Genomic DNA, 11,876 nt, shown 5'->3' with positions numbered 1-11,876 from the left:
CCCACTTGTTCTCTAAATCATTTGAATAAATCCGTAGCACGTGACAACAAAATAAATTATTTTAATTAAATTACAAATTTAAAGCTTCAATTAAATTAACTTAACAATAGAATCACCATGTAAAGCGCCCTTGAGGTATTTTATTACGAAAATGGCGCTATATAAGTTATCCACAATAAATAAATAAATAAATAAATCAATGTTTCCGAGTGCACAATAAAATTTTAGAAAAATTAAAAAATAGTTTTTTTTTACCTTCCATTTGTGTTATGGTTATATTCTTCGCGATCTGGCAATATTACTCGGTGACTTCAAGTATGCGTGCGGGGAAAGTCTGTCTAAGTGGGGGAATTATTGGACACAGTCCGATGTATTCAAATATGATTCTGCGCTTCTTCTGGACTATTCTTAATTCTATGGGTTTTTGTTTCATTTTAAGTTTTTTTTTCAGGAATAATTGTAATAAAGACATGTCTCATATTTAGATACACCTATATCTCATATTAGGTACCACTTTTTTCCAATGGAAAAATAAGGGTTAGATTTGTTTTATTTTATATTTTATTTATCTTAACAAGTACTAATCAACTTTAAAATTAACATTAAAATATAATCATAAAATCATAAGCAATCTAATAAAGGTATTTTTCTATTTTTTTAACTCTTGTGTGGCTGTGAAGTTACTCTAATGAACAGAGAACACAAGGCTTGATATATTTCTCTTATTTTTTTCAAATGATGAATTCGTATTTTTTGTAATCTTCAAATGGACATTTTCACACCCGATTTGGAAAGTAAAATTTGTACAACTATCCTAAATGTTAATACAAAAATGTTTATCCTTGCTACGCGAAGAATGAATGTCCGCTAATTCAGCAACACATCTATACAGATACCTTATACAAGAGCGAGCACGAAGATAGAAATCAAAACAAGGAAAACAGAGACGCTGTTCTGCGGCGGGTGTTGTCTAAAAAAAAATCAGTCTTCAGTTGGTTGATGACAGTGACGGGGGACGCACGCGCGTAACATGAGCGGCGTGTTTGTGATTTTAAATTTATTTTGCCATAACAGGGATAAATTATATGTTTTTTCGCGTAAATTATAGAAAATGTTTTAATAAACAGTGTGTCCATATTTTATTTTTTTTCAAATGTCTGAACTTTAGAATATACCGTCTTTTGCTAGTGGTAACACGATGTTACATCACCGCGCGCCAAGGGATTATTTACCACAGTATTTTTAGAGTTAAAATCTTTTATTCATTAAAAAACTATTTAAAAAAGGTATCTCATAATATATCACTTTCCTCTTTGTCAAATTTTACGATTGAGTGTCACTTTTGACATACCATTCCGAAATATTTTTGTTCAGATCTCAGATATATACAAAAGATGGCGCCGCTGTCACTAATATGTCAAATTTTTCATTACACTTTCAACATACGATGCCAAAATATGTTTGCTTTATGAAATTTCATTGAAAACTGAAAAAATTGTAACTTTTGCGGGTGTCTTTGCGATTTAGGTAAGTTCATAGATCACTTTATTATATCTGCATGTTGGTGAATCGTGTAAATAGAATCCACTTTTGCGTTTTAAAATAAATTGGTAATAGCGGACAGCTAATGGATGCAGCCAACAATCTATTAGAAATGTCCTCAGACCAGAGAAAATCAACATGTAATAACACGGACTAACCTGGTGTTGAGTCCTCTTCCTTGTCGGCGATCTGCTCAAGCTGTTAGGGAAATTGGTGTTTAGGAACACAGCAGGCACGCAATTTCGTCTGGAGGCGGCGGATGCTGAAGAACGGCGATGGATGATTATAAATTTGTGGCGTTGTGTGAGTTAGTTACACGGCGAAATAGCGGATGATACTTTTAACAATAATTCAAAAAGCGTGCGTACATTAACATTCGAAAAAGCGAAGAGGCGCGCACGGTCCAGACAGTGTTGCCAATCCCAAAATGTCCCGTCAGACGTAGCAACTTCACAAAACCAAAATTAACCAGTATCTACTCACATATAATTTTTTTAGCTAAAATAGATCGAAACAAATTATCGGCTCAACACATCTAATGTAAAACTTACAGGTTACATGCATTTTGCTTTTACTATGTATGTTGTTCCGGACGCATGTATCATAAATAAATGTAAATAAAAAATAATAAATATGATTAAATGTAGCTCTCTTCAATCCGTGTCTGAGGATGGTGATTACGCCTGACTCCAGGCATGGCTCGTCGGTGGACAGTCTCCCTCCACCTGGAACAGTCTTGTGCTCTTCTATAGGCATACGTCAGTGATGATATCTTGTCGGTTGACGTCCACGCGACCTTGTCCCTTCGACACTTCCCAGGAGAATAGTTTTCTCCAAACTATCAGAATCTTCCCTGGAAATATGCCCAAAGAACTGCAGGATTCTTTTCTCGCACATGGATATCAGTCTTTCTCCTATGTCCAGTTCCTGGAGAATAGATGCATTCGTACGTCTGGCCGTCCACGGAATTTGCAGCACTCGCCGCCAACACCACATCTCGAAAGCTTCGATTTTTTTCTTTTCAGATTCCCTCAGTGTCCAACACTCCACACCATACATGAACACTGAGAAAACCAAGGCCTTCACCAGTCTCTTTTTGGTGTTAATGGTTATACTTCGATTCTTCCAGATCTTCACCAGCCGACTCATAGCACTTTTGGCAATACCAACACACCGCCGTATTTCACCTTCACACCCACCACCATCGCTAATGAGAGAACCTAGATAAATGAAATTGTTGACTCTTTCTAAGTTGCGCAGTAAGGATAATGGTGCTACTTTATTAGCTCGATCAATGATCATAAGCTTAGTTTTGCTCATATTCATTAAGAGTCCCAGATCTAAACTAGCAGCATCTATTCGGTCAATTAGTTCTTTCATTTCAATCTCTGACGATGCAATAAGTGTGGTGTCATCAGCATATCTTGGGTTGGATAACTTCCTTCCTCCAATTGTGAACTTACTTGTCCAGCCAATAAATGTAGCTACAGTCCTTAAAATAAAGCTTGATTAGAATGACATTTGTCAGCAAAACTGACGACATAACTTTGTAGTAACGTCTAAGGAGTTATTTATATTGACACACGAAAAATCATTCGTATCTGGCGTGTTAATTTATTTTTTAAATACAATGCTTGACATGTAAATCAACATAAATGTATAAAATCATCTTTAAAACTGAAAAAAATCTAAAATAAACCTAATCATTACATCATTTTGCAAAACCATTAGAGATGGGACAAATTGATCGAATAAAAAAAATATTCATTAGTTATTGTTCATGAAAAAAAGTATAAATGTCTTATTTTTGGTGAATAATTGTCTTAAACACTATGCTTGTTTTTGCGTTTTTATATCAATTTTTGGAAACAGAGTCTCATGTTTGCATGAAAAAACTGATAAAATCGATTTGATCAGTACATGATCAGTGATCAGTAATTTCCCATCACTATTGACATTAGTTTGACAGCTGTCATTTTAATCAAGCTAAATTTTAAGGACTATAGGAACCCCGGTATTTTTTGGCTGAGTGCTAGGCTCCCAATAAAGATCAATAGTTCGCTTTCGAGCCTTGCCTCAGCAATACCGGGGGCAATATAGCCAGATATACTCGTAGTTAAAAATATATATAAATGCATTAAAAATGTTCATATGTTTGTAATAAAGTCCTAAAAAGGATGGTTGTGTTGTATTATATGTTGCGCGCGTCGCGGCTATCGGCGAAATGACCCGCACGAGCGAGGCGCGCCGCTATTTACGAGACCTGCGGCCGGCAGTGTACTGCGAGTGGTGGGGGTAGAGTTGCCCCCTCCACTCTAAGCCCGCCGGCTCAGCGTTACGGCTAGCCCCGCGGAGCTCGACGCGCGCCGCTATACAGGGTGTTCTTCAAACCCCGTCACAACCGAAACCACGATGATCAGTATGACCAAGAAGACATATTGGCACATTAAAATAAATTTTTAGAACAAATTAAATTTACAAAAATAAAATATTAAGAAAAAGAAATGGTTGCTTACTTCTGCAAGGGAGAAGCGAGGAGTCTGATACACTATTAACCACATGGCCACGCCCCCTTCGCTTCTCCCCTGCAGAAGTAAGAAACCATTTGGTTTTTTTAAATATTTTTTTGTTTTTTTTAACTGCGGGTTCTAAATATTGTTTTAAATATGCTAATATGTCTTCTTGCCCATCCCATACTGATCATCGTGGTTTCGGATGTGGCAGGGTTTAAAGAACACCCTGTATAAGGCGTTTAATTCACCTTAATAAATCATATTACAACAGAGATGAAGAACATTTCAGAGAAGGTAATATAGAAGTCTAGGCATCTACAGGGCTAATGACCTGTCATTGGCTGGTTTAAGTGGCCACTTTACACACTGTGTAACATTCAGATGAAAGATGAAAAAAATGAAGGAATATAGATGTTCAAATATGGGCAGAATGATGAATGTTACACAGTGTGTAAAGTGGCCACTATAAAGGAGATAGAAAATATTGAAATATTTCAAATTAATTTGAAAAAAATATGTTATTGAGAAATTTGATAAAAAAAGTGTAATGTTATTAAAAGTTTATATCAGTTCTTAACATGTTATGAACCAAAATAATAAAGCATAAATCAATTTGCTATTCCTCAGATATTTTCACAAATTTAATGAAATTTAATTTAAGTTGAAAATTCGCATTATTTTTTAATACCATCCTTTTAAAATTATCCGACTTTGTCTGGAATCAAGCCCAGGACCTCCATTTATGATATCAGATACTTGATCACTACACCGCAAGGCGATATTTGCATAATTTTAATCTGGGATAAATAAAACGGCAAAAAGACAGTTACTATAAATATTTATTTTAAAACACATAATATAACAAGTGATTATAACAATCCATACTCGATACACGAAGAAGCCTTTTGTAATTTTACATGTTCTGCTTTTGCACATTTCAAATTATACATTAATACCAAATAAATATATATATCAGTGATGGAATCGTGAATTATTTGAAAATATATAATTAGCATAAACAAATATTAATTAATTTTGCTAAATTTAATTAAAAGATAATAAATTTTAAATAAAACAATATACTGTTAATGTTACAAGTTATAATTTTTTTGGTTAGCTAAGATTTTTTTGTGGGGAAAAATGGAAATTGGGTGTAAGAATCATAGGAAAAACCCTGTAAAAACAAATTATAATCATTAAAAAAAAAAAAGAGATTTTTTGATTTTTGATAACCAAAAAATAAAACCTCGCTAACTGTTTTGGGAGAAAAAAAAGCCACTAAAACGGCCAACAAAATGTACCAAACGGCCAAAGTGGCCTGTCTGCAAACATTTGGAAACACTCAAAACATTATTGATTAAGCTATCTGTGGTGGTATTCTGAATCTTCTCTATGTCCTAGAGATTGGTTAATTTGGGGAATTTTATTTTTTGCATGCTCCTTTACTTCACAAAAGCCAACAGATAGAAGAGTTGAAGAACTGCAGATGTTTAAACATAGGCCACTTAACCCAGTCAATGACAGGTCATAAGCCCTGTAAATGCCTAGACTTCTATATTCCCTTCTCAGACATGATTGTTGCAACAAATTTAAACAAATTTAATGAGATTTATAAAACAGTGTACATTTTGATTTTACATATTTTTTTATTCATAACAAAAAAGCTCTTTAACTTCACAAATGTTAACAGAATTTAAGGAATATAGATGTTCAAATATGGGCAGAATGGTGAATGTTACACAGTGTGTAAAGTGGCCACTTGAACCAGCCAACGACAGGTCATTAGCCCTGTAGATGCCTAGACTTCTATATTACCTTCTCTATGTTTTTCGCCTCTGTTGTAATATGTTAATATTAACAGCTCCCCAGGGAGTTGAATCCAGTCCTTGTCTTCAAAAATTTGGACAAACTCAAAATATTGCTGGTAAATAAGAGAAAAAAGACCGTAAATCTCGAATGACAAAAAATTTTTCGCAACTTTTGGGAAGAAACCTTCCTGAAATATTTTTTAGCATTAGCACTAGCGATACTGTTTAACGTGCTATACTATTTTCATTAGCACGCTAGTGATAAAAAATCCATCACTAATATATATACACACATACAACAAAATATTTATTTAATTTCTTAATTTAAAAATTAAATATACATAAGACAAAAGCGTTAGAAACGCAGTAATGTAAGTGTCAAGTGTGGTCGTTAGAATGGGAATTCATTACATATTTGAGACCCCACTGTGATGCCATGTAAAGTTAAAAATATAAATAAGATTATAACAAAAAGACTACGAGAAATAGTACGTCATATTGGTGTGAGTTTAAACAAGCGAATTATACTATTAAATATACAAACTTAAAATTTATTATCAAAATGTTAGCGGTCTTCGAACTTAATTTATACTTGAACAAAATATTCTTGCTTACTTCAGCGAAATATTTTCTAACAGATCTTTATGAATGAAATTTAAAAAAAAATGCATTTACATTCCAGTGGTTGCAATAAAATAATATCTGTGGCTTAGATTTATAAGGGCCAATGTCGAATATCGTAATATTACAGGAGAGTAATTATTTAACAAATGTGATGTTTATAATGAACTGTTTGACGTATTTGATAACAAATATAAATAAAAAAAACATTGCCACACATGCATGTGTGTATAAAATAGTTAAATAAGTAGTTAAATAAATAGTTGAAAAGGTAATAAAATAAACATGTATTAGTTTTTTAATTGACATCGACCCTAGACTAAATCGAGCGAGAAAAATATGAAATCTGAACCGTTGATTTACTTTTAAAAAAAATATTACCAAAATATCAGAGGTTTTAAGACGAAAATTAAAATTGAGGTGAAAAATATTCTTGTCACTTGTGGCGAGACAGATTTTTATATTTTTACAACACAATCAAGAAGTTTAATTTTTTTCAAAATCCAAAAGCTTTATTATTTTATTTTGAAGGCACATTTTTTTTAATGTTTTTCATCTTGGTAAAAAAATAAATGCGAATTGATCGGCGAACAAAACTTACAATACTGATTGAAATAAATTTAACTGTCAGTTGTATGTATAACTAACATCATTCCACTATACATGAGATAATCAAATTTGATTAACGAATTTCAAATGTCGAATGATAATGTCGCATTACGAGCGGGTAATTCACAAACTAATTACGACAAAATACATACTTTTAAAATTGTTTTTGCATAGATTGTGGAAAAATTTTGTCGCATAATTAAATGTTCTTACTGTCTAAAAAAAACATTTTAAAATTCTAATTTCGGATAGCATTACACTTCTTCATTGAGACGGTATTTACTAATTTTAATTAATACAGATAACTTCACTTCAAATCCATAATCAAACGATTTCATATTGCTAATCAAATAAGAAAATTCAAAATTGTTTAATTAAAGAATACTAACTCCTACTTTAAAAATCATTTTATAAGAAAATGTAACATACAGTGAAATTTCAAAAAATCAATTTGATTGTAGATTTCAAACAAAACTTTTCCAGGTATACATATAAAACAAATATATTTAAAAATAATTATATACTACCAAAATGTCAGAGGACTTGGACCAAAAAACAAAAAAAAACATAAAAATCCATTTTAATTTTTAATTAATTATAATTTAAATTAACCCACAAATATTTATTTATATTTTGGATAAATCATACACCACCATATTTATGGAGTAGCACAAAAATGGCGTTGTGTTAATATTTCAACATTGTGCAATCTCGCTTCTATTGAAATTATTTTAAAAGAAACCTCTACACAAATTAACACAATTTAATTGTTAGAACATTCTCCATACCAAGTGATGCATAGGGCACTGTGATTGGACTAATTACATGAAGATAAGATGATCAGACTTATGCTTCAGATATCGTCTTTGTTAAGATCTTCGAATCCCTAGAGGGTTGAACCCTTGTGATATTACACAAATTAAATACGTCGTTATATTATTTAACATAGAACATCACAAAATTAGTGCTTCAAATTTTAATTATTAAACAAGTTTCATTTTAAACACTCTGAGGATTTTTGCGTGAGGGCAAAGTATTTTTTTCTAAAGACAGTACAGTCATATTATGGTGAGAAAAATCAAGACTTTTAAATTTATTTATTTACAAAATTAAACATATCCACGGCTGTCGTACACTTGTCCATTAATCATAGCGACCGTGGCCATACGCTCAATAAAATACATTTTGTGATATTAAAATGTTTTCACTCATCTAGGACCTAAAATCTATAATTTATAATTTAGTCCAAAAAATTAGGAAGAAAAATTATACGACTTAAAAAATAGGTGAAATCGATAATGCCTCGATAAAGGCAATTGGTGTGTGCATTTTGAAATCGTTGTGTTCTATCTTAAGAGTAAACGCAGTCTGACTTTTTTAAAAACAAACGTATCCCTGTATTTTCTGCCTGGATTATGGCACTGAAGCAGTGATTGTGAATGGAGTGTCTCTATTGTTTTATTTTTTTGGCAAATTGTTTCTTATGGGAACTAGAACAACCCAAAAACTGTCAAAAACGCCCCGTTTTATCTGCCATTTTCAGACGTACGGCATACAGATATTTTTGAAAAACGCAAAATTACAGAAACAGAAAATTTCGTTTGGATACTCCTTTTTAAGAGACAAAAAACAAAATCGGTTCAGTTTCGGGGTGTGGACATACGAGACCTCGACTTTATTGATTTTATTTAGGCATAATTAATGTTTTATTTAGCACACTTTAATTGATGGATTAAGTTTTCTAGAAGAGCGCAGGCAGCGTGGTGACATTCAAAATCTTAACTGAGCAATATAATGCACCCAAGTTGAAATCAATGTTCACTATGAATGAAAACCGCCATCTCAGAGGTCATTCATTGAAACTCAACACTGCCTCCTTCTCATCCGACCCCGGGAAGAACTTCCTGACAAGCCGAGTCGCGGAGAAATGGAATGGCCTTCCCGAGAAAGTGATCGGTGCTAGTTCAGTGAATGTTAACTAGATGCACACAGCAATGTATAATGTTTAATAACCATGTACTTGTACACTTGATCTACACACATCAGCTTAATGGCTGCTAGTGTATCATTAATAATAATAATCAGTCCAATGTGCAGCTCTCTTTAGCGCAGTATCAGAGAGGAATTTGCGAGATTTTTGCATTTTGGACTGATGAGAGGATTTATAGAGAAATCGGCCATTTTGGAGTGTCAATTTTTATGTTCCTGGCGGTTATTTCCGACAGCGTCAGCAGACTGTTTTACCTCCCGGCTTCCAGAACCAACCTGCCTCTGGTTATGCCGATTGGAAGAGCAGTCAGACAGCTGAACATCATCACTTTGGAGATCGACATCTTTCACATCAGTGAAACAATGCTAAGAGGCAAATATTCTTGCTGTCGGAGTTATCCCTGATCACTGGACTATGCAGTTTTTATCAGATCAAGACTATGCATTAAATGACAAATTATTTGTTATCCTAATTTAACCCTTTGAACAGATCCTGTGGTCTTGTCTTGAATGGAGCTTTTTGCTACAATCTGTTGCACTGTTATAGGTTCTGTCGGGTTTACAGATTTGGTGGCTTCCAAAAAGAATTTCGAGGCTTTTAAAAAGTTTTTTAATCATTTCGACTGCATTTCATCAGAAGACTGCATTTCCCTCTTTTCTCAATCCAATGAAGTGCATATTATGGACTTCTGGATGACCTTCTTGCTACCAGATTACAGAGTGCTCCTTCGGGCAGCTTTTCTCGTTCGGCAACGAGCAACTTTTCCGTGTATGTGGGCACCGCCGAGGAGACTTATATCCTCAGATGCGGTGTGCGGTATGTGGAGGGCAAGCTGCTATTGGAGAGTATCATGCGTTAATAATGTCGAACCATCGCTCGTGAGTTCCTGCTTTGATTTGTTGTCCCGGCTTAAATATTTAATGTTATTTGTAATGTTCCTCGGTGCAAGTCACAGTCAACCAAATCGCAATTCTTTATTTCATAATTTGTCATATAAAATAAAGCCAGGTCCAATGAATGCGGGCGGAATCAACAATCCAGTTCTGTGTGTGAAGTAGAACCAGAAGCTTCAGGCATTGGCTACTCTCAGATAGAAATTCTGAAGAGGGAAATCGAGCGGAGATCAGTCCGCTGCGTGGAGCAGTGTTCAGCGCGTTTACCTAGCGCGCCCGAGCCCCAGGTTCGTTTCCCGGCGAGTTCTTTTCATTGCAATATTTCGTAGTCTTTGGACTGGCGCCGAAGCGCGAGAACGATCGTCTTACTTTCACGTGCGTCACAATTCGCGGGGTAGTTACCACAACTGGGTAACTTTGAAATCAACATTTTTGAGTTACCAACTGAAAACATGTATTTGTATCTTCCCGCACATAAAATAATTTTAACATGCTGTTTTTAAGTCAAATAAAAAAAACAGATTACATAATATTGTTTGAAAAAATATAAAAATATTTTAAGTGAAATCATTGAAAATAGGTGAAAAAAAATATTGACAATTTACACTTATCACTGTTTTTACGATTTTTCTGAAAGTATATTTACATATAAGTGCGGCAAATCAATTTTATTTTTGTGTAATTCCTATTTTTTTTTATACATTTTTCATTTCCTCACTTAAGCGTTTTCCTCAGTTTTACAAATTTTTTCTTGCTCCTCTGAAAAACGTAAAAAGGGGGTTTTGCTGTATTCAAATTAACTTCCACCAATAATTTTCACTAACAAATTTGAATGCCCGTGAAAATCTCGGCAAATTGAAATCCTACAATGGTTTCCCAAAATCAATCGTACGTCACGTGTCTTGCAGTGAGGAAATTCGAAAGTAGATTCACGTTAAAATCACCCAAAATAATTCAAAATCTAGGCTAATTAAAATCTTACTGTACTTTTCCTAAGCCAATTGCTCTACATATATCACGCATCCGCTGAATGGCTAATTGGACAATAGCCTTAGATTAAAATCATTCATAATAATTATCTCAGCTTTCCTAAATCAATTTGCTGTTAAAATCGCACCGCTTAAACCTTAGAGTCCTATAGTCCTTAAAATTTAGCTTGATGAAAATGACAGCTGTCAAACTTATGTTAATAGTGATGGTAAATCACCAAGCACTGATCATGTACCGATCAAATAAATTTTATCAGTTTTTTCATGCAAACATGAAACTCTGTTTCCGAAAATTGATATAAAAACGCAAAAACAAGCCTATTATAGTGTGTTTAAGATAATTATTCACCAAAAAATAAGACATTCGTACTTTTTTCGTGAACATTATCAAATGAATGATTTTTTTAGTCAATCAATTTTCATTGATCAATTTGTCCCATCTTTAACGTTTTTGCAAAATGATGTAACATGCAAGAAAGTCGTCAAGCATTGTATTAAAAAAATAAATTAACATCCAAATATAAATAATTTTTTGTGTGTCAATATAAATCACTCCTTAGACGTTACTACAAAGTTATGGCGTAACTTTTTCTGACAACTGTCATTCTAATCATGCTATACTTTAAGGACTATAATAGAGTCACCCGTAGGGAGAAAAACCATTCTATAATTATTGACAGCGAAGTTAGCTACAGACTACAGCGATACAACAGGCCGTAGGTACTTGGGTTGAGAATTGCGAGCGCTAACCCAAACCGTCCATTACACGTTTGTCGTTAAACTAAAAATTTGGAACACTTCTGTTCTATGCAATGGAGCTTAAGTCTGTAGTCTGGTAAAACGCACACAAAATAAAGAAATCATACCATTTTGCCATTTTAAAACTAATGTCTTTTTTTTATTGCGCAATA

The sequence above is a fragment of the Micrasema longulum genome, unplaced genomic scaffold (genome assembly GCF_059751315.1).
Source record: "Micrasema longulum isolate JH-2025_06_02 unplaced genomic scaffold, ASM5975131v1 h1tg002960l, whole genome shotgun sequence".
In the NCBI taxonomy this organism is placed as follows: Eukaryota; Metazoa; Arthropoda; class Insecta; order Trichoptera; family Brachycentridae; genus Micrasema; species Micrasema longulum.
This window is presented reverse-complemented; position numbering follows the sequence as displayed.